The sequence below is a fragment of the Balaenoptera physalus genome, assembly GCF_965194825.1.
Source record: "Balaenoptera physalus genome assembly, chromosome: 2".
In the NCBI taxonomy this organism is placed as follows: Eukaryota; Metazoa; Chordata; class Mammalia; order Artiodactyla; family Balaenopteridae; genus Balaenoptera; species Balaenoptera physalus.
This window is the reverse complement of record NC_138883.1, coordinates 125,654,268-125,673,656: the sequence shown is the minus strand read 5'-3', so window position 1 is coordinate 125,673,656 and position 19,389 is coordinate 125,654,268. Positions and strand designations below refer to the sequence as shown.

Below are 19,389 nucleotides of genomic sequence, written 5' to 3'. Positions count from 1 at the left end.
ATCTTCAACACATGGGGGAACATGGAAAGACACTGACAAAACACCCCACGGCCTCCAAATCGGCCCCCATGAGAAGACACAATACTGTGCCACGAAGGCAACCATTCGCTGGAACAGTGACCCGCCATGAAGCAAATCAACAAAGGAGAGGAAAAGGGGGGGATCATCCATGAACATGCACCCGTAATCCTTTCCTACACGTGTCTGCAAATATGCCTGAAGGCATCCCAAGGAGTTCCGGGAACCTAAAGGCCACCATCAATCTATCCACCCACGAGTAAACCTGTGGGTTTAGTCAACACTCTCAGGTGTATTTCCCACTCGCCTTGCCTTTCCCTCTTCACCAGGATCCAGACGGGTCACAGCAAGGTGCCAGACCACCCCTCACCAAAGAAGCTTGATTTCCCAGGGAATTGCCTAAGGCATTTTTCAGCACCTCCACACACAGCACACAAGCAGGACACAACCCGAGGAGGAGCCAAGAGCTTGGCCAAACTCCAGGGAACAGTGGCCCGTTTGATGTCTCCCCATCATCAGAAGAAACCTAAACTTCACCCCGTCTCCCAAGCAGAACATGACACAGAAACCAGGCTTAGGACAGGACTCCTGCTCTGACCCTCATCACGAGACTTCTCTTTCCTTGAGGGCACAAGGCAATGACCAGGGGGCAGTGGAGGCCTATAGAACTCAATGGCAGGCTAGAGGTCTACCAATGGCTCACACTTCCACGCCCACCTGCATGCTGAACTGCAGAAGGGGACAGGAGACCTGGCTAGACTCAGGGACCCAGAGACATCAAGCTGTCCCCAGCATTCCCACGTGGATGGGCATCCCTTGCTCCTTTCCAAATGGCTCTTTCCCCACGAGGAGGTTGCCACCCCCAACGTGAACAACATGGTTCGGATGCCCAAGGTCGCAAATGCAACGTGAACCTCTCTGTAATTTTCTTTTGGGAGCCACGTGCTGGACCTCAGTTCCGATGAGGAGACAGTAGAGATTGCTCACTCATTTTGTTCAGATTTCCAGGGAATGCATTTATGGGAGTCATCATTTATCCAAGCACCTGCTCAAAGGCTGGATGTGCAAAGTCGCAGCCTCCACCGCGGGAGGGCTAGAGAGCTCAATCATGTCAGCAGTCAGGAGCGGCCAGAGCCGAGCCATGGGGCAGGAAGTGCAGCCAAGTCTCGGGGCATTGGAGCTCAGGTGCCCCTGGAAGAGTCCAGAAGGTGAGGGTGTAGTCTCGGTCACAAGTCCCCATCGCCAAACATCTAGGTTTCTGCAAAGAAGTTCTGCTTACTGCCACAAGGTTTCCACAAGGAACCTCAAGGACTTCACGCCAACAGCCCTCTGAGACTCCTTCACCTTGCATCACCTTGACGCACTGTCCTCACTTCGCCGGGTATCACGGACTATATGGAGGATGCCACGTTGCTGCTGGCATTTGTTCACTGGCGCTGCACCTGGCTCGGGGTGAAAGAACACATGCACTTTTGAGGATGGTGCTCGGGTGCACAGAGAGAAAGGGTGATACCACCCAGTGATGTGCGTTCTCTCTCGCCTCAACATTAAATTTGCTGCCCATCTTGTCTGTGTGTCCACAGACAAACGTGAATACATCGCGGTACAGACGCCTTCAGAATGCACAGCCATTAGCACAACGAGTGCTGCCGTCCATTAACCCCCTGGTACGGCCCTGCAATTGCCCTCCTGAGTGACCTCCACACCGACACAGCAAAAGGATGTCATCCTGAACCCCTCAGAAACCTTCAGGGGAAATGGGCTCCCTTAGCCTAAGAGCCACTGCCCTCCAAGAGAACAAACCCACTCTTGGCATATAGGTATTCACTTAATGGACTCGCCCTCAATGGGAAATGTGGTCCCCGAGATCTTCCACAAAAGAACGGTCTTGGACCTAATGTGATGACCTCCATTAAAGGCAGCTCATAGTGACCCATGACAAAGGGCACCTGAGGAACCCCTGGACTGACGAATGGGGACTCAACAGCAGGCATAGTTCCGGCCCTCCTGACAGGCCAGAAGAGCTTCCCTTGAACCACATGCAAAGCTAATGGCATAGGAGCCATTCAGAGGCCCAAATTGCCAGGGCAGACCCTTGCAGCAACTGAGTAACCTGCTGTGGTGCCTTGCACTTTCACACTCTGGACCCGTCAGGGACATGACCTCAGAGAAGCTGTGAGACCCAGATCCTCCAGAACCAACAGGTCACACACAGGTGTGCAACGAGAGAATCCAGCCAACAGCCTGGACCCTTGAAACGGCATGACTTGTGTGGCCTGAGGCCAGCCAGCCAGAGACCACAGGCTCACAGCACAAGCGGGTGGCTGGACAAAATGACCCCCGCACCACACATCCTTTCCTGCCCATAAAACTGCAGCCTTTCCTTGGCAGCCGACTACCTTGTCTCCACATGGTTGCACCCGATGACCTCCGGGAAGAGCTAAATACCTCAGGGAATGCTGTGTGGGCTGGGTATAGAAATGATGCTGGTCTGTCCTCAGGAACACCTTCACATCTTCAACAAGGGGGAACGTGGTCAGAGAGGACAAAACACCCCACGGCCTCCAAATCGGCCTCCATGAGAAGATACCATACTATGCCAAGAAGGAAAGCATTTGCTGGCAGAGGGACAAGCCATGTGGCAAATCGACAAAAGAGAGGAAAAAGGCGGGACAGTCCACAAATGTGCTCCCGTATTCCTTCCTTACATGTACCTCCAAACGCTCCTGAGGGAATCCCAACTGTGTTCTGGGAACCCTATGGCCACCGTCCATCTATCCACCCACCAGTAAACTGTGGGCTTAGCCAGCCATCTCACGTGTCTTTTCCACTCTCCTTGCCTTTCTCTCTCCACCGGGATCCAAACGTGTCACAGCAAGATGCCACAGCCACCCCTCATCAAAGAAGCTTGATTTCCCTGGGAATTGACTAAGGCATTTTCCAGCCCCTTCACACAGCACACACAAGCAGGACACAACCCGAGGAGGATCCATCAGCTTGGCCAAACTCCCGGGGACAGTGGCCCGTTTGATTTCCCCCCATCACCAGGAGAAACCTAACCTGCATCTCATCTCCCAAGCAGAACATCACAAAGAAGCCTGGCCTAGGTCAGGAATCCTCCTCTGACCCTGAGCATACAGACTCCTTTTTATTTGAGGGCACAAGACAACGACCAGCCAGTGAGGGCGGCCTGTGGAACTCAGTTTCAGGGGACAGGCCTACCAATGGCTCATGTTTCCTCTCCCACCAGCATGGTGAACCACGGCAGGGGACAGCAGTGTTGGTTAGACAAAGGCGCCCGGAGACGGCACACTGTCCCTAGCCTTCCCACAGAGATGGGCATCCCAGGCTCCTTTCCCAATGGCTCTTCTCCCATGAGATGGCCACAACTCTCAACTTGAAAAACATGGCTGTGAACACCCATGGGAGCAAATGCAACGAGAACCTCTCCTTACTTTCCTTTTGAGAGCCACTTCCTGGACCTCAGTTCCAGTGAGGAGACGGTAGGGATTTCTCACTCATTTTGTTCAGAGTTCCAAGGAATGCATTTGTGGGAGTCATCATTGATCCAAGCACATGCTCAAACGCTGGACAGGCAAAGTTGCAGCCTCCACCACAGGACGGCCAGCGAGCTCAATCATGTCAGCATTCGGTAGTGGCCAGATTCGAGCCATGGGGCAGGAAGTGCAGCCAAGTCTCGGTGCATCGAAGCTCATGTTCCCCGGGAAAAGACCAGAAGGTGAAGGTGTAGCCCCAGTGCACAAGTCCCCATGGCCAAACATCTAGGTTTCAGCAAAGAAGTGCTGCTTACCACCACAAGGGTGAAACCAGGATCCTCACAGACTGCACACCAACACCACTCGGAGACTCCTTCGCCTCGTTAGCCTTGCCTTGATGCACCGTCCTCACTTCACCAGGTATCATGTAGTATACGGAGGGCCCCAGGCTGCTGTTGGCATTCTTTCACTGGCATTCCACCTGCCTTGGGGTGAGAGAACACATGCATGATTAAGGATGGTACACGGGCGCACCGAGGGAAAGGGCGAAACCACCCAGGGATGTGCACTCTATCTCGCCTCAATATTTCATTGCTGCCCATCTTGGCTGCATATCAGCAGCCAAATGAGAAGGCACTGGGATGCAGACGCCTTCAGAGCATGCAGCCATCAGGACAGAGAGCGCCACTGTCCAACAACCCCCTGGTCTCGGGCCCTGCAATTCCTCTTCTCAGTGCTCTCCCCTCCAACACAGCAAAAGGATGTCATTCTGAACCCCTGAGACACCCTCTGGTGAACTGGGCTCCCTCAGCCTAAGATCCTCTGCCCTCCAGGGAAACAAACCTTCTTTAGGAACATCCGCTTCCAAACAACAGACTCACCATCAAGTGGAAACACTGTCCCTGCGATCTTCCACATGGGAACTGCCATGAGAGAAAGTGATGACATCCATCAAAAGCGTCTCCTCGGCCTCAGCACAAAGGCCACTCAGGCACCACTGGACTGAACATGGGGGACTCAGCAGCAGGCATTCTTCCTGGCCCACGACCAAGCCAGAGGACCTTCACTTGGACCACTCAGAAAGCTAATAGCATGGGAGTCATTCCAATACCCAAAGGTGCAGCGCAAGACCCTTGCAGCAACTGGGTAACTTGCCATGGCACCTTGCACTTTCACAATTTGGACCCATCAGTGTCATGCTCTCGGAGATACCACGAGACCCATGTGCTCCAGAACCAACGGGTCACCCAGAGTCGCACAACGAGAGAATGCAGCCAACAGCCTGCAGATTTGAATCGGATTGACTTCTCTGGCCTGAGGCCAGGCATATTGGAGGCCAAAGATTCACCACACCAGCAGGTGGCCGGATAAAATGACCCCCAAACACACTCTCTCCTGATCTTAAACCTGTAGTTTTTCTTGGTAGCCAACTTCATTGTTTCCACAAGGTTGCGCCCAATGACTTCCGGAAAGAAGTCCAAACCTCAGGGAATGGTGTATGTTTTGGGTATAGAAATGACGCTGGGCTCTCGTGAGGAACACCTTCACATCCTCAACATAGGGGGATGTCGCCAGACAGGGACAAACACCCCATGGACTCTAAATCGTCCCCCAAGAGAAGACACCATACTGCATCACGAAGGCAACAATTCGCTGGTACAGGGCCCCGCCATGAAGCAAATCAACAAAGGAGAGGAAAGGGGGGGATGGTTCATGAACATGCACCCATAATCCATTCCTACACATGCCTCCAACTGTGCCTGAAGGTATCCCAAAGGAGTTCCAGGAACCCTATGGCCACTGTCGATCTTTCCAGCCACCCAGTAAACCTGTGGGTTTAGCCAGCCATCACAAGTGTATTTCCCACATGGCTTGCCTTCCTCTCTCCACTAGGATCCAAACATCTCAGGGCAAAGTGCCAGAGCCATCCCTTATCCAAGAAATTTGATTTCCCTGGGAATTGCCTAAGGCATTTTCCAAGCCCCTCCACACACAACACACAAGTTGGACACAACCCAAGGAGGAGCCATCAACTTGGCCAAACTCCTGGGGCCAGTGGCCTATTTGATTTCTCCCTATCATCAGAAGAAACCTAAACTGCATGCCGACTACCAAGCAGAACATGACAAAGAAAATCTGGCCTAGGCCAGGACTCCTGTTCCGACCCTGAGTGCAAAGACTTCTGTTTCCTTGAGGGCACACGGCAAAGACCAGGGGCCGGGGGAGGCCTATAGAACTCAAAGGCAGGTCAGAGGCCCACCAATCGCTCATGATTCCACTCCCAACAGCATGCTGAACCACAGCAGGGGACATGACACCTAGCTAGAATCAGGGGTCTAGAGATGTCAAGGTGTCCCTAGTCTTCCCACATGGATGGGCATCCCAGGCTTCTTTCCAAATGGCTCTTTCCCCACGAGAATGCTGCCCCCCTCAACTTGAACAATGTGGCTGTGGATGCCCAGGGTAGCAAATGCAATGTGAACCTCTCCCTACTTTTCCATTGGGAGCCACGTGCTGGACCTCAGTCCCGATGTGGAGACGGTAGGGATTGCTCACTCATCTTTCAGACTTCCAAGGAATGTAATTATGGGAGTCATCATTGACCCCAGCACCTGCTGAAAGGCTGGACGTGCAAAGTCACAGCCGCCACCACAGGACGGCAAGCAAGCTCAATCACGTCAGCAGTCAGGAGCGGCCAGAGACAAGCCACAGGGCAGGAAGTGCACACAAGTCTCAGGGCATCAGAGCTCGGGTGCCCCAGGAAGAGCGCAGAATGTTATTGGGTAGTATCGGTGCACAAGTCCCCGTGGCCAAACATCTACGTTTCTGCAAAGAGGTTTCCCTTACTGCCACAAGGTTTCCACCAGAAAACTCTGCCAAGCCACAGGCGCTTCCCTTGGACCACACGCAAAGACAATGGCATCGGAGATATTCCAATTGTAAAAGTTGCAGGGCAAACCCTTGCAGCAACTGGATAACTAGCTGTGGTGCCTTGCATTTTGGCACTCTGGGTCCGTCAGTGAAATGACCTCAGAGGAACTATGAGACCCATTGATTTCTTCAGATGTCCAAGGAATGCATTTATGGGAGACACTATCGATCCAAGCACCTGCTACTAGGCTGGGTGGGCAAAGTCGCAGCCTCCACCGCGGGATGGCCAGCGAGCTGAATCTTGTCTGCAGTGAGGAACGGCCAGAGCGAAGCAACGGGGCAGGGAATGCAGCCAAGTCCCAGGGTATCGTAGCTAGGGAGCTCCAGGAAGAGCCCAGAAGGTGAGGGTGTAGTCTCGTTGCACATGTCCCCATGGTCAAACATCTAGGTTTCGGTAAATAAGTTCCACTTACCGTGACAAGGGTTCCACCAGGAAACTCAAGGACTTCATGCCAACACCCCTCCGAGACTCCCCCGCCTCGCCTCACCTTGCTGCACTTTCCTCATTTCACGGGGTATCACGGACTATACACAGGGCCCATGCTGCTGCTGGCATTCGTTCCCTGGCACTTCACCACTTGGCTCGGAGTGAGAAAACACACGGATGTTTCAGGATGGTGAACGGGCGCACCAAGGAAAAGGAAGATACCACCCAGCAACGTGCATCTATCTTGCCTCAAATTTCGTTGGCTGCCCATTTGTCTGCGTGTCCACAGCCAAACGTGAATGCATCGTGATGCAGAAGTCTTCAGAACCTGCAGCCATGAGGACAAAGAGCGCTGCTGTCAAACAACCCACTGGTCTCGGGCCCTGCAATTCCTCTCCTGAGTGCTCTCCCCTCCATCACAGCAAAAGGATGTTTTCCTGAATCCCTGAGACACCCTCAGGGCAACAGGGCCACCTCAGACAAAGAGACACTGCCCTCTAGAGAAACACACCCTCACATGGCACGTACGCTTCCACACAATGGACGAGCCTTCAAGGGGAAGAGATCATCCACAAGGGAATTGCCCTTGCCCGAATATGACGACCTCCAACAAAAGGGGTGCATAGGGACCTGTGACAAAGGGAACCAGAGGAACCCCAGGAATAACCAAGGGAGACTCAACAGTAGGCATAGTTCCTGCCCTCCTGACAAGCCAGAGGACCACAAGCAAAGCTAAAGGTAGGGGAGCCATTCTAATGCACCACGTGGCTGGGCAAAACCTTGCAGCAACTGATAAACTTATCATGGAACCTTGCACTTTCACACTTCTCCCTTCAATGACAAGATTTCGGGGAAACCGTGAGACCCAGGCCCTCCAGAACCAATGTGTCACCCACAGCTGAGGAACGAGACAATGCATCCAACAACGTGGATCCTTAAAGTGGCATGACTCTTCTGGCCTGAGGCAAGGTGTGTCGGACACCACAGGTTCGCAGCACCAGATGGTATCAGGTCAAAATGACCCTGCACCACACATGCTCTCCACACCTTAAAACTGTAGCCTTTCCTTGGGAGCCAACCCCCTTGTTTCTGCATGGTTGTGCCCAATGACCTCCAGGAAGAGCTCCAATCCTCAGGGAACGCTATGTGGGCCGGGTGTAGAAACGATACTGGGCTTTCCTCAGGAACACCTTCACATCGTCAACACAGGGCGAACGTGGCCAGACAGGGACAAAACACCCCAAGGCCTCCAAATCGGCCCCCATGAGAAGACACCATACTGTGCTACGAAGGCAACCATTCGCTGACACATGGATCTGCCATGAAGCAAATCGACCAAGGAGAGGAAAAAGGCGGGACAGTCCACAAATGTACTCCCGTATTCCATCCCTACACGTGCCTCCAAACACTCCTGAGGGAATCTCAAATGTCTTCCAGGAACCCCATGGCCACCGTCGATCTATACACCCACCAGAAAACCTGTGGGCTTAGCCAGCCATCTCATGTGTCTTTTTCACTTGCCTTGCCTTACTCTCTCTCCACTGGGATCCCAACGTGTCACGGCAAGATGCCAGAGCCACCCTTCACCAAAGAACCTTGCCATGACCAAACTTGACTAAGGCATTTTCTAACCCCTTCCCACAGCAAACAGAAGAAGGACACAACCAGAGGAGGAGCCATCAGATTTGTCAAATTCCTGGGAACACTGGCTCATTTGATTTCTCCCCTCATCAGGAGAAACCTAAACTACATCTGGTCTCCCAAGCAGAACATGACAAAGAAGCCTGCCCTAGGCCTGGAATCCTGTTGTGACCCTGAGCCTACAGACTTCTATTACTTTGAGGCCACAAGTCAATGACCAGCAGGTGGGGGCAGCCTGTAGAACTCAAGTGCAGGCGGCAGGACAACCAATGGCTCATGCTTCCTCTCCTACATGCATACTGAACCGTGGCAGGTGACAGCAGTTCTGGCTAGACCAAGGAACCCAGAGATGGGACGCTGTCCCGATCCTTCCCACTTGGATTGGCATCCCAGGCTCCTTTCCCAATGTCTCTTCTCCCCATGAGATGAGCACAACCCTCAACTTAGAACAAGTGGCTGTGGGCTGTGGACACGCACAGCAGGAAATGCAATGCGAACCTCTCCCTGCTTTCCCTTTGGGAGCCACGTACTAGACCTCAGTTCCAACGAGAAGATGGTACGGATTTCTCACTCATTTTGTACAGATATCCAAGGAATGCATTTGTGGGAGTCATCATCGATCCAAGCACATGCTCAAACGTTGGACCTGCAAAGTTCCAGATTCCATCAATGGGACGGCCAGCGAGCTGAATCATATCAGCGTACGGAAGCGGCGAGAGCTGAAACACGGGTCAGAAAATGCAGCCAGTTCTCAGGGCATCGAAGCTCGTGTTCCACGAGAAAAGACCAGAAGGTGAGGGTGTAGCCCCGGTGCACAAGTTCCCGTTGCAAAACCTTTAGGTTTAGCAAAGCAGTGCCGCTTACCGCAACAAGGGTTAAAGCAGGATCCTCATGGAATGCACGCCAACACTCCTCCAAGACTCCTTCGCGTGGCCTCTCCTTGCCACAACGTCCTCACTTCAACGGGTATCAGGCATTATACGGATGGCCCCAGGCTGCTGCTGGCATTCCTTCCCTGGCATTCCACCTGGCTCGGGGTGAGAGAAAACACGCATGTTTGAGGAGGGTGCACGGGCACACTGAGGGAAACGGCGATACTACCCAGCGATGTGGGCTCTATCTCTCCTCAACATTTCATTTGCTGTCCATCTTGCCTGTGTGTCCGCAGCCAAACGTGAAAGCATCGGGGCACAGGCGCCTTCAGAGCCTGTGGACATCAGGACAAAGAGTGCAGCCGACCAACAACCCCTGGTCTTGGGCCCTGCAATTACTCTCCTGAGCACTATGCCCTCCATCGCAGCAAAAGGATGTCTTCCTGATCCACTGAGACACCCTCAGTACAACTCGGTCCCCTAAGCCTAAGATCAAGTGCCCTCTAGGGGAACAAACACGCCCTTGACACTTATGATTCCACACAGTGGACACGCCTTCAAGGGGAAGAGATCTTCAACAAGGAAAGGGCCCTTGGCCGAATATGACGACCTCCATGAAAAGCGGCTTGTAGGGACCCGTGACAAAGGGCACCTGAGGAACCCCTGGACTGATCAAGGGAGACTCACCAGCAGGCATACTTCCTGGTCTCCTGCCATGCCAGAGGAACGTCCCTAGGACCACAACCAAAGGTAATGGCATGAGAGCCACTACAATGTTCAAAGTGGAGGGGCAAACCCTTGCAGCAACTGGGTAACTTATCGTAGCACCTTGCACGTTCGAACTCTTCTATTCAATGACAAGACCTTGGAGAAACAGTGAGGCCCAGGCCCTCCAGAAACAGCGTGTCACCCAGTCCGTGCAATGAGAGAACGCATTCAACATCCTGGACACTTGAACCGGCATGACTTCTCTGGCTTGAAGCCATGCATGCTGGAGATCACAGGCTCGCAGCACCAGAAGGTGGCAGGACGAAATGACCCCTGCAGCACACATTCACTCCAGCCCTTAAACCTGTAGCGTTTCCAAGGCAGGCGACTCCCTTCTTTCTGCATGGTTGGGCCCAGTGACCTCTGGGAAGAGCTCCAAACCTCAGGGAATGCTATGCGGACTGGGTTTAGCAATGACGCTGGGCTGTCCTAAGGAACAGCTTCAAATCTTCACCATAGGGGCAATGAGGCGACACAGGGACAAAGAATCCCAATGTCTCCAAATCGGTCCCAGTGAGAAGACACATACTGTGCCGTGAATGCAACCATTCGCTGGAACAAGGACATGCCGTGAAGCAAATTGACGAAGGAGAGGAAAAGTGTGGCATGGTCCACGAATGTGCACCTGTATACCTTCCCTGCACGGGCCTCCAAATGCTATTGAAGATATCCCAAAAGAGTTCCGGGAACCCTATGTCCACCGACCATCTATCCACACAACAGTAAACTTGTGGGCTTAGCCAACACTCTCACGTGTATTTCCCGCTCGCCTTGCCTTCTTCTCTCCACCAGGATCCAAACGTCTCACGGCAAGGTGCCAGAACCACCCATCACCTAAGTAGCTTGATATCCCCTGGATTTGCCTAAACATTTTCCAACTTCTCCACACACAACACACAAGCAGGACACAACCCAAGGAGGAGCCATCAGCGTCACCCAAATCCCGGGGACAGTGGCCCATTTGATTTCCCCCAACCATCAGGGCAAACTTAAACTGCATACCATCCCCCAAGCTGAACATGACAAAGAAGCCTGGCCTGGCCAGGACTCCTTCTCTGACCCTGAGTTCAGAGACTTCTGTTTCCTTGCGGGAACAAGGCAACGATCTGGCATCGACGGTAGCCTGTAGATCTCAATGGCAAACCAGAGGAGCACCAGTGGCTCACGCTTCCTTTCGAACCTGCACACTGACCGCAGCAGGGGATAGCAGTCCTGGCTAGACTCAGGTGCCCAGAGACGTCAAGTTGTCCTTAGCCTTCCCACTTGGATGGACATCCCAGGCTCTTTTCCACATGGTTCTTTCTGCAAGAGATGCCCGCCACCCTCAACTTGAACATTGTTGCTGCGAATGCCCACAGTAGCAAATGTAACATGGACCTCTCCCTAATTTTCCTTTGGGAGCCACGTGCTGGACCTCAGTTAGGATGAGAAGATGGTAGGTATCGCTCATTCATTTTGTTTAGATTTCGAAGGAATGCATTTATGGGAGTCATCACCGATACATGCACCTGCTCAAAGGCAGGACATGCAAAGTCGCAGCCTCCATGGCGGACTGCCGGCGAGCTCAATCATCTAAGCAGTAGGGAGTGGCCAGATTCGAGCCAAGGGGCAGGAAGTGCACACAATCTCAGGGCATCAGAGCTCGGGTGCCCCAGGAAGAGTCCAGAAGCTGAGGGGTGTAGTCTCGGTGCAAAAGTCCCCATGGCCTAATATCTAGGTTTTTGCAAAGAAGTTCCATTTACTGCCACAAGGTTTCCACCAGGAATCTTGTCGAGCCAGAGGTGATGCCCTTGGATCACACAGAAAGCTATTGGCATTGGAGATATTCCGATGCATAAACCGGAAGGGCAAAACCTTGCAGGAACTGGATAACTTGCCCGGGTGCCTTGTATTTTCGCACCCTGGGCCCGTCAGTGAGAGGACCTCGGAGAAACCTGAGACACATTCATTTTGTTCAGATTTCCAAGCAGTGCATTTATGGGAGTCATCATCAATCCACGCACCTGCTCAAAGGCTGCACGTTCAAAGCTGCAGGCTCCACCGCAGGGCACCCAATGATTTCAATCATGTCAGCAGTCAGGAGCGGCCAGAGCCGACCCACGAGGATGCAAATGGAGCTAAGGATCATGACGTCGGATCTGGGGTGCCCCTGGAAGAGCCAAGAAGGTGAGGGTGTAGTCTCAGTGCACAAGTCCCTGTGGCCAAACAACTACGTTTCTGCAATGAAGTTCCGCCCACCACCACAAGGTTCCCACGAGGATCCTCAAGGACTTCACGCCAAACTCACTCTGAGACTCTTTGGCCTCGACTTGCCTCACATTGCTGCAATGTCCTCACTTCGCCAGTTATCACGGACTATACACAGGGCCCCATGCTGCTGCAGGGGTTGGTTCCCTGACATTCCACCACCTGCCTCAGAGTGACAGAACACAGGGATGTTTGAGAAAAGTGAACGAGCGCACAAAGGGAAAGAGTGATACCGCCCAGCGATGTGCGCTATATCTCCCCTCAACATTTCATTTGCTGCCCATCATGTCTGTGTGTCCACAGCCAAACGTGAAAGCATCGTGGCACAGATGCCTTCAGAGTGCACGGGCAACAGCACAAAGAGCACGGCCGTCCATCAAATCCTGGTATGGGCCTTGAACTTCCCCGCCTGAGCCACCTCCCTGCCGACACAGCATAGGGATGTCATCCTGAACCGCTGAGACACCCTCAGGGGAACTAGGATTACTCAGCGTAAGAGCCACTGCCCTCTGGGGAACAAAACCACTACTGGCACATACGCTTCCACACAATGGACTCACCCTCAAGGGGAAATGTGCTCCCTGAGATTTTCCAAAACCGATCGGCCCTTGGCCAAATGAGACGACCTCCAACAATAAGCAGCTGGTAGGGACCGGTGAAAAAACGCACGGGAGGATCCCCTCGACTGAACAATGGAGATTCACCTGCAGCCATACTTCCTGGCCTACTGCCGAGACTGACAACCTACCCTTGGCCCACACACAAAGCTAATGGCATGGGAACCATTGGGATGCCCAACGTGGCAGGGCAAACCCTTGCAGCAGTTGCGTAACTTGCAGTGGTGCCTGGTACTTTTGCACTCTGGGCCCATCAATGACGTGACCTTAGAGAAACTGTGAGGCCGAGGTCCTCCACAAGCAACTTGTTACCCACAGCTGTGCAACGTGAGAACCCAGCCAACTGCCTAGACACTTGAACCGGTATGACTTTGCTGGCCTGTCGCCAGGCTCGCCGGATAACACAGTCTCAAAGCAACTAGCAGGGGGCAAGAAAAATGACACCCACACCACACATCCTCTCCTGCCCTTAAACCTGTAGCCTTTCCTTGGCAGCGGACTCCCTTGTTTCTGCATGGTTGCGCCCAATGACCTCCGGGAAGAGCTCCAATCCTCAGGGAACACTTTGAGGGTCGGATGTAGATACGATGCTTGGCTCTCCTAAGGAACACCTTCACATCTTCAACACGGGGAACGTGGCCAGACAGGGAAAAAACACCCCACGGCCTCCAAATCGGCCCCCATGAGAAGACACCATACTGTGCCATGGGGGCAACCATTCGCTGGCACAAGGACCCACCATGAAGCAAATCGACCAAGGAGAGGAAAAAGGCTGGACAGTCCGCAAATGTGCTCCCGTATTCCCTCCCTACACGTGCCTCCAAACGCTCCTGAGGGAATCCCAAATGTGTACCGTCAACCCCATGACTACCATCGATCTATCCACCCACCAGTAAACCTGTGGGCTTAGCCAGCCATCTCACGTGTCTCTTTCACTCGCCTTGCCTTACTCTCTCTCCACCGGGATGCCAACGTGTCACGGCAAGATGCCAGAGCCACCCCTCACCAAAGAAGCTTGCCATGACCAAGCTTTTCTAAGGCATTTTCCAGCCCCTTCACACAGCACACACAAGCAGGACACAACCCATGGAGGAGCAATCAGATTGGATAAACTCCCAGGAACAGTGGCCCATTTGATTTCTCCCCTCATCAGGAGAAACCTAAACTGAATCTGGTCTCCCAAGCAGAACATGACAAAGAAGCCTGCCCTAGGCCTGGAATCCTGTTCTGACCCTGAGCCTACAGACTTCTGTTTCATTGAGGCCACAAGGCAATGACCAGCAGGGGGGGGCGGCCTGTAGATCTCAAGTGCAGGTGACAGAACCAGCAATGGTTCATGCTTCCTCTCCTACCTACATGCTGAACCGTGACAGAGGACAGCAGTCCTGGCTAGACCAAGGAACCCAGAGATGGCACGCTGTCCCAAGCTTTCCCACCTGCATTGGCATCCCAGGCTCCTTTCCCAATGGCTCTTCTCCCCATGAGATGACCACAACCCACAACTTGAACAACGTGGCTGTGGACACCAACGGCCGCAAATGCAATGTGAACCTCTCCCTACTTTCCTTTTGTGGGCGACGTGCTGGACCTCAGTTCCAACGAGGAGACAGTAGGGATTTCTCAGTCATTTTGTTCAGATTTCCAAGGAATGCATTTGTGGGCGTCATCATCGATCCAAGCACATGCTCACACGTTGGACACGCAAAGTTGCAGATTCCACCATGGGACGGCCAGGGAGCTGAATCATATCAGCGTACAGAAGTGGCCAGAGCCGAGCCATGGGTCAGGAAATGCAGCCAGTTCTCAGGGCATCAAAGCAGGTGTCCCCGAGAAAAGACCAGAAGGTGAGGGTGTAGTCCCGGTGCACACGTTCCCGTCACCCAACCTTTAGGTTTAGCAAAGAAATGTCGCTTACCACAACAAGGGTTAAAGCAGGATCCTCATGGAATGCACGCCAACACCCCTCCGAGATTCCTTCGCCTGGCCTCGCCTTGCCACACCGTCCTCACTTCAAAGGGTATCAGGGAAAATACGGATCGCCCCAGGCTGCCGCTGGCATTCCTTCCCTCGCATTCCTCCTGGCTCGGGGTGAGAGAAAACACGCATGCTTGAGGAGGGTGCAAGGGCACACAGAGGGAAAGGGTGATACAACACAGTGATGTGTGTTCTAGCTCTCCTCGACATTTCATTGGCTGTCCATCTTGCCTGTGTGTCCGCAGCCAAACGTGAAAGCATCGGGGCACAGGCGCCTTCAGAGCCTGTGGACATCAGGACAAAGAGTGCAGCCGACCAACAACCCCTGGTCTTGGGCCCTGCAATTACTCTCCTGAGCACTATGCCCTCCATCGCAGCAAAAGGATGTCTTCCTGATCCACTGAGACACCCTCAGTACAACTCGGTCCCCTAAGCCTAAGATCAAGTGCCCTCTAGGGGAACAAACACGCCCTTGACACTTATGATTCCACACAGTGGACACGCCTTCAAGGGGAAGAGATCTTCAACAAGGAAAGGGCCCTTGGCCGAATATGACGACCTCCATGAAAAGCGGCTTGTAGGGACCCGTGACAAAGGGCACCTGAGGAACCCCTGGACTGATCAAGGGAGACTCACCAGCAGGCATACTTCCTGGTCTCCTGCCATGCCAGAGGAACGTCCCTAGGACCGCAACCAAAGGTAATGGCATGAGAGCCACTACAATGTTCAAAGTGGAGGGGCAAACCCTTGCAGCAACTGGGTAACTTATCGTAGCACCTTGCACGTTCGAACTCTTCTATTCAATGACAAGACCTTGGAGAAACAGTGAGGCCCAGGCCCTCCAGAAACAGCGTGTCACCCAGTCCGTGCAATGAGAGAACGCATTCAACATCCTGGACACTTGAACCGGCATGACTTCTCTGGCTTGAAGCCATGCATGCTGGAGATCACAGGCTCGCAGCACCAGAAGGTGGCAGGACGAAATGACCCCTGCAGCACACATTCACTCCAGCCCTTAAACCTGTAGCGTTTCCAAGGCAGGCGACTCCCTTCTTTCTGCATGGTTGGGCCCAGTGACCTCTGGGAAGAGCTCCAAACCTCAGGGAATGCTATGCGGACTGGGTTTAGCAATGACGCTGGGCTGTCCTAAGGAACAGCTTCAAATCTTCACCATAGGGGCAATGAGGCGACACAGGGACAAAGAATCCCAATGTCTCCAAATCGGTCCCAGTGAGAAGACACATACTGTGCCGTGAATGCAACCATTCGCTGGAACAAGGACATGCCGTGAAGCAAATTGACGAAGGAGAGGAAAAGTGTGGCATGGTCCACGAATGTGCACCTGTATACCTTCCCTGCACGGGCCTCCAAATGCTATTGAAGATATCCCAAAAGAGTTCCGGGAACCCTATGTCCACCGACCATCTATCCACACAACAGTAAACTTGTGGGCTTAGCCAACACTCTCACGTGTATTTCCCGCTCGCCTTGCCTTCTTCTCTCCACCAGGATCCAAACGTCTCACGGCAAGGTGCCAGAACCACCCATCACCTAAGTAGCTTGATATCCCCTGGATTTGCCTAAACATTTTCCAACTTCTCCACACACAACACACAAGCAGGACACAACCCAAGGAGGAGCCATCAGCGTCACCCAAATCCCGGGGACAGTGGCCCATTTGATTTCCCCCAACCATCAGGGCAAACTTAAACTGCATACCATCCCCCAAGCTGAACATGACAAAGAAGCCTGGCCTGGCCAGGACTCCTTCTCTGACCCTGAGTTCAGAGACTTCTGTTTCCTTGCGGGAACAAGGCAACGATCTGGCATCGACGGTAGCCTGTAGATCTCAATGGCAAACCAGAGGAGCACCAGTGGCTCACGCTTCCTTTCGAACCTGCACACTGACCGCAGCAGGGGATAGCAGTCCTGGCTAGACTCAGGTGCCCAGAGACGTCAAGTTGTCCTTAGCCTTCCCACTTGGATGGACATCCCAGGCTCTTTTCCACATGGTTCTTTCTGCAAGAGATGCCCGCCACCCTCAACTTGAACATTGTTGCTGCGAATGCCCACAGTAGCAAATGTAACATGGACCTCTCCCTAATTTTCCTTTGGGAGCCACGTGCTGGACCTCAGTTAGGATGAGAAGATGGTAGGTATCGCTCATTCATTTTGTTTAGATTTCGAAGGAATGCATTTATGGGAGTCATCACCGATACATGCACCTGCTCAAAGGCAGGACATGCAAAGTCGCAGCCTCCATGGCGGACTGCCGGCGAGCTCAATCATCTAAGCAGTAGGGAGTGGCCAGATTCGAGCCAAGGGGCAGGAAGTGCACACAATCTCAGGGCATCAGAGCTCGGGTGCCCCAGGAAGAGTCCAGAAGCTGAGGGGTGTAGTCTCGGTGCAAAAGTCCCCATGGCCTAATATCTAGGTTTTTGCAAAGAAGTTCCATTTACTGCCACAAGGTTTCCACCAGGAATCTTGTCGAGCCAGAGGTGATGCCCTTGGATCACACAGAAAGCTATTGGCATTGGAGATATTCCGATGCATAAACCGGAAGGGCAAAACCTTGCAGGAACTGGATAACTTGCCCGGGTGCCTTGTATTTTCGCACCCTGGGCCCGTCAGTGAGAGGACCTTGGAGAAACCTGAGACACATTCATTTTGTTCAGATTTCCAAGCAGTGCATTTATGGGAGTCATCATCAATCCACGCACCTGCTCAAAGGCTGCACATTCAAAGCTGCAGGCTCCACCGCAGGGCACCCAATGATTTCAATCATGTCAGCAGTCAGGAGCGGCCAGAGCCGACCCACGAGGATGCAAATGGAGCTAAGGATCATGACGTCGGATCTGGGGTGCCCCTGGAAGAGCCAAGAAGGTGAGGGTGTAGTCTCAGTGCACAAGTCCCTGTGGCCAAACAACTACGTTTCTGCAATGAAGTTCCGCCCACCACCACAAGGTTCCCACGAGGATCCTCAAGGACTTCACGCCAAACTCACTCTGAGACTCTTTGGCCTCGACTTGCCTCACATTGCTGCAATGTCCTCACTTCGCCAGTTATCACGGACTATACACAGGGCCCCATGCTGCTGCAGGGGTTGGTTCCCTGACATTCCACCACCTGCCTCAGAGTGACAGAACACAGGGATGTTTGAGAAAAGTGAACGAGCGCACAAAGGGAAAGAGTGATACCGCCCAGCGATGTGCGCTATATCTCCCCTCAACATTTCATTTGCTGCCCATCATGTCTGTGTGTCCACAGCCAAACGTGAAAGCATCGTGGCACAGATGCCTTCAGAGTGCACGGGCAACAGCACAAAGAGCACGGCCGTCCATCAAATCCTGGTATGGGCCTTGAACTTCCCCGCCTGAGCCACCTCCCTGCCGACACAGCATAGGGATGTCATCCTGAACCGCTGAGACACCCTCAGGGGAACTAGGATTACTCAGCGTAAGAGCCACTGCCCTCTGGGGAACAAAACCACTACTGGCACATACGCTTCCACACAATGGACTCACCCTCAAGGGGAAATGTGCTCCCTGAGATTTTCCAAAACCGATCGGCCCTTGGCCAAATGAGACGACCTCCAACAATAAGCAGCTGGTAGGGACCAGTGAAAAAACGCACGGGAGGATCCCCTCGACTGAACAATGGAGATTCACCTGCAGCCATACTTCCTGGCCTACTGCCGAGACTGACAACCTACCCTTGGCCCACACACAAAGCTAATGGCATGGGAACCATTGGGATGCCCAACGTGGCAGGGCAAACCCTTGCAGCAGTTGCGTAACTTGCAGTGGTGCCTGGTACTTTTGCACTCTGGGCCCATCAATGACGTGACCTTAGAGAAACTGTGAGGCCGAGGTCCTCCACAAGCAACTTGTTACCCACAGCTGTGCAACGTGAGAACCCAGCCAACTGCCTAGACACTTGAACCGGTATGACTTTGCTGGCCTGTCGCCAGGCTCGCCGGATAACACAGTCTCAAAGCAACTAGCAGGGGGCAAGAAAAATGACACCCACACCACACATCCTCTCCTGCCCTTAAACCTGTAGCCTTTCCTTGGCAGCGGACTCCCTTGTTTCTGCATGGTTGCGCCCAATGACCTCCGGGAAGAGCTCCAATCCTCAGGGAACACTTTGTGGGTCGGATGTAGATACGATGCTTGGCTCTCCTAAGGAACACCTTCACATCTTCAACACGGGGAACGTGGCCAGACAGGGAAAAAACACCCCACGGCCTCCAAATCGGCCCCCATGAGAAGACACCATACTGTGCCATGGGGGCAACCATTCGCTGGCACAAGGACCCACCATGAAGCAAATCGACCAAGGAGAGGAAAAAGGCTGGACAGTCTGCAAATGTGCTCCCGTATTCCCTCCCTACACGT

At 53.2% G+C, this 19,389-nt stretch overlaps 1 long non-coding RNA gene across 16 annotated transcripts in view; it reads right to left on the bottom strand.

Annotated features, from left to right (window-relative positions):
- The window catches only part of LOC309655236, a 45,995-nt gene extending 30,902 nt beyond the window's left edge, over positions 1–15,093 (bottom strand). For 15 of the 16 annotated variants that reach the window (XR_014260669.1, XR_014260670.1, XR_014260671.1 and 12 more), the window contains exons 1-2: positions 14,934–15,093; positions 3,830–4,000 (exon numbers count right to left, since the gene is read on the bottom strand). This is a non-coding gene — a long non-coding RNA (uncharacterized lncRNA). Of the gene's footprint in view, positions 1–3,829; positions 4,001–6,934; positions 7,197–14,933 lie in introns of those variants that run through there. The other variant, XR_014260684.1, reaches the window with a different exon arrangement.
- Between the last annotated feature and the right edge of the window lie 4,296 nt (positions 15,094–19,389).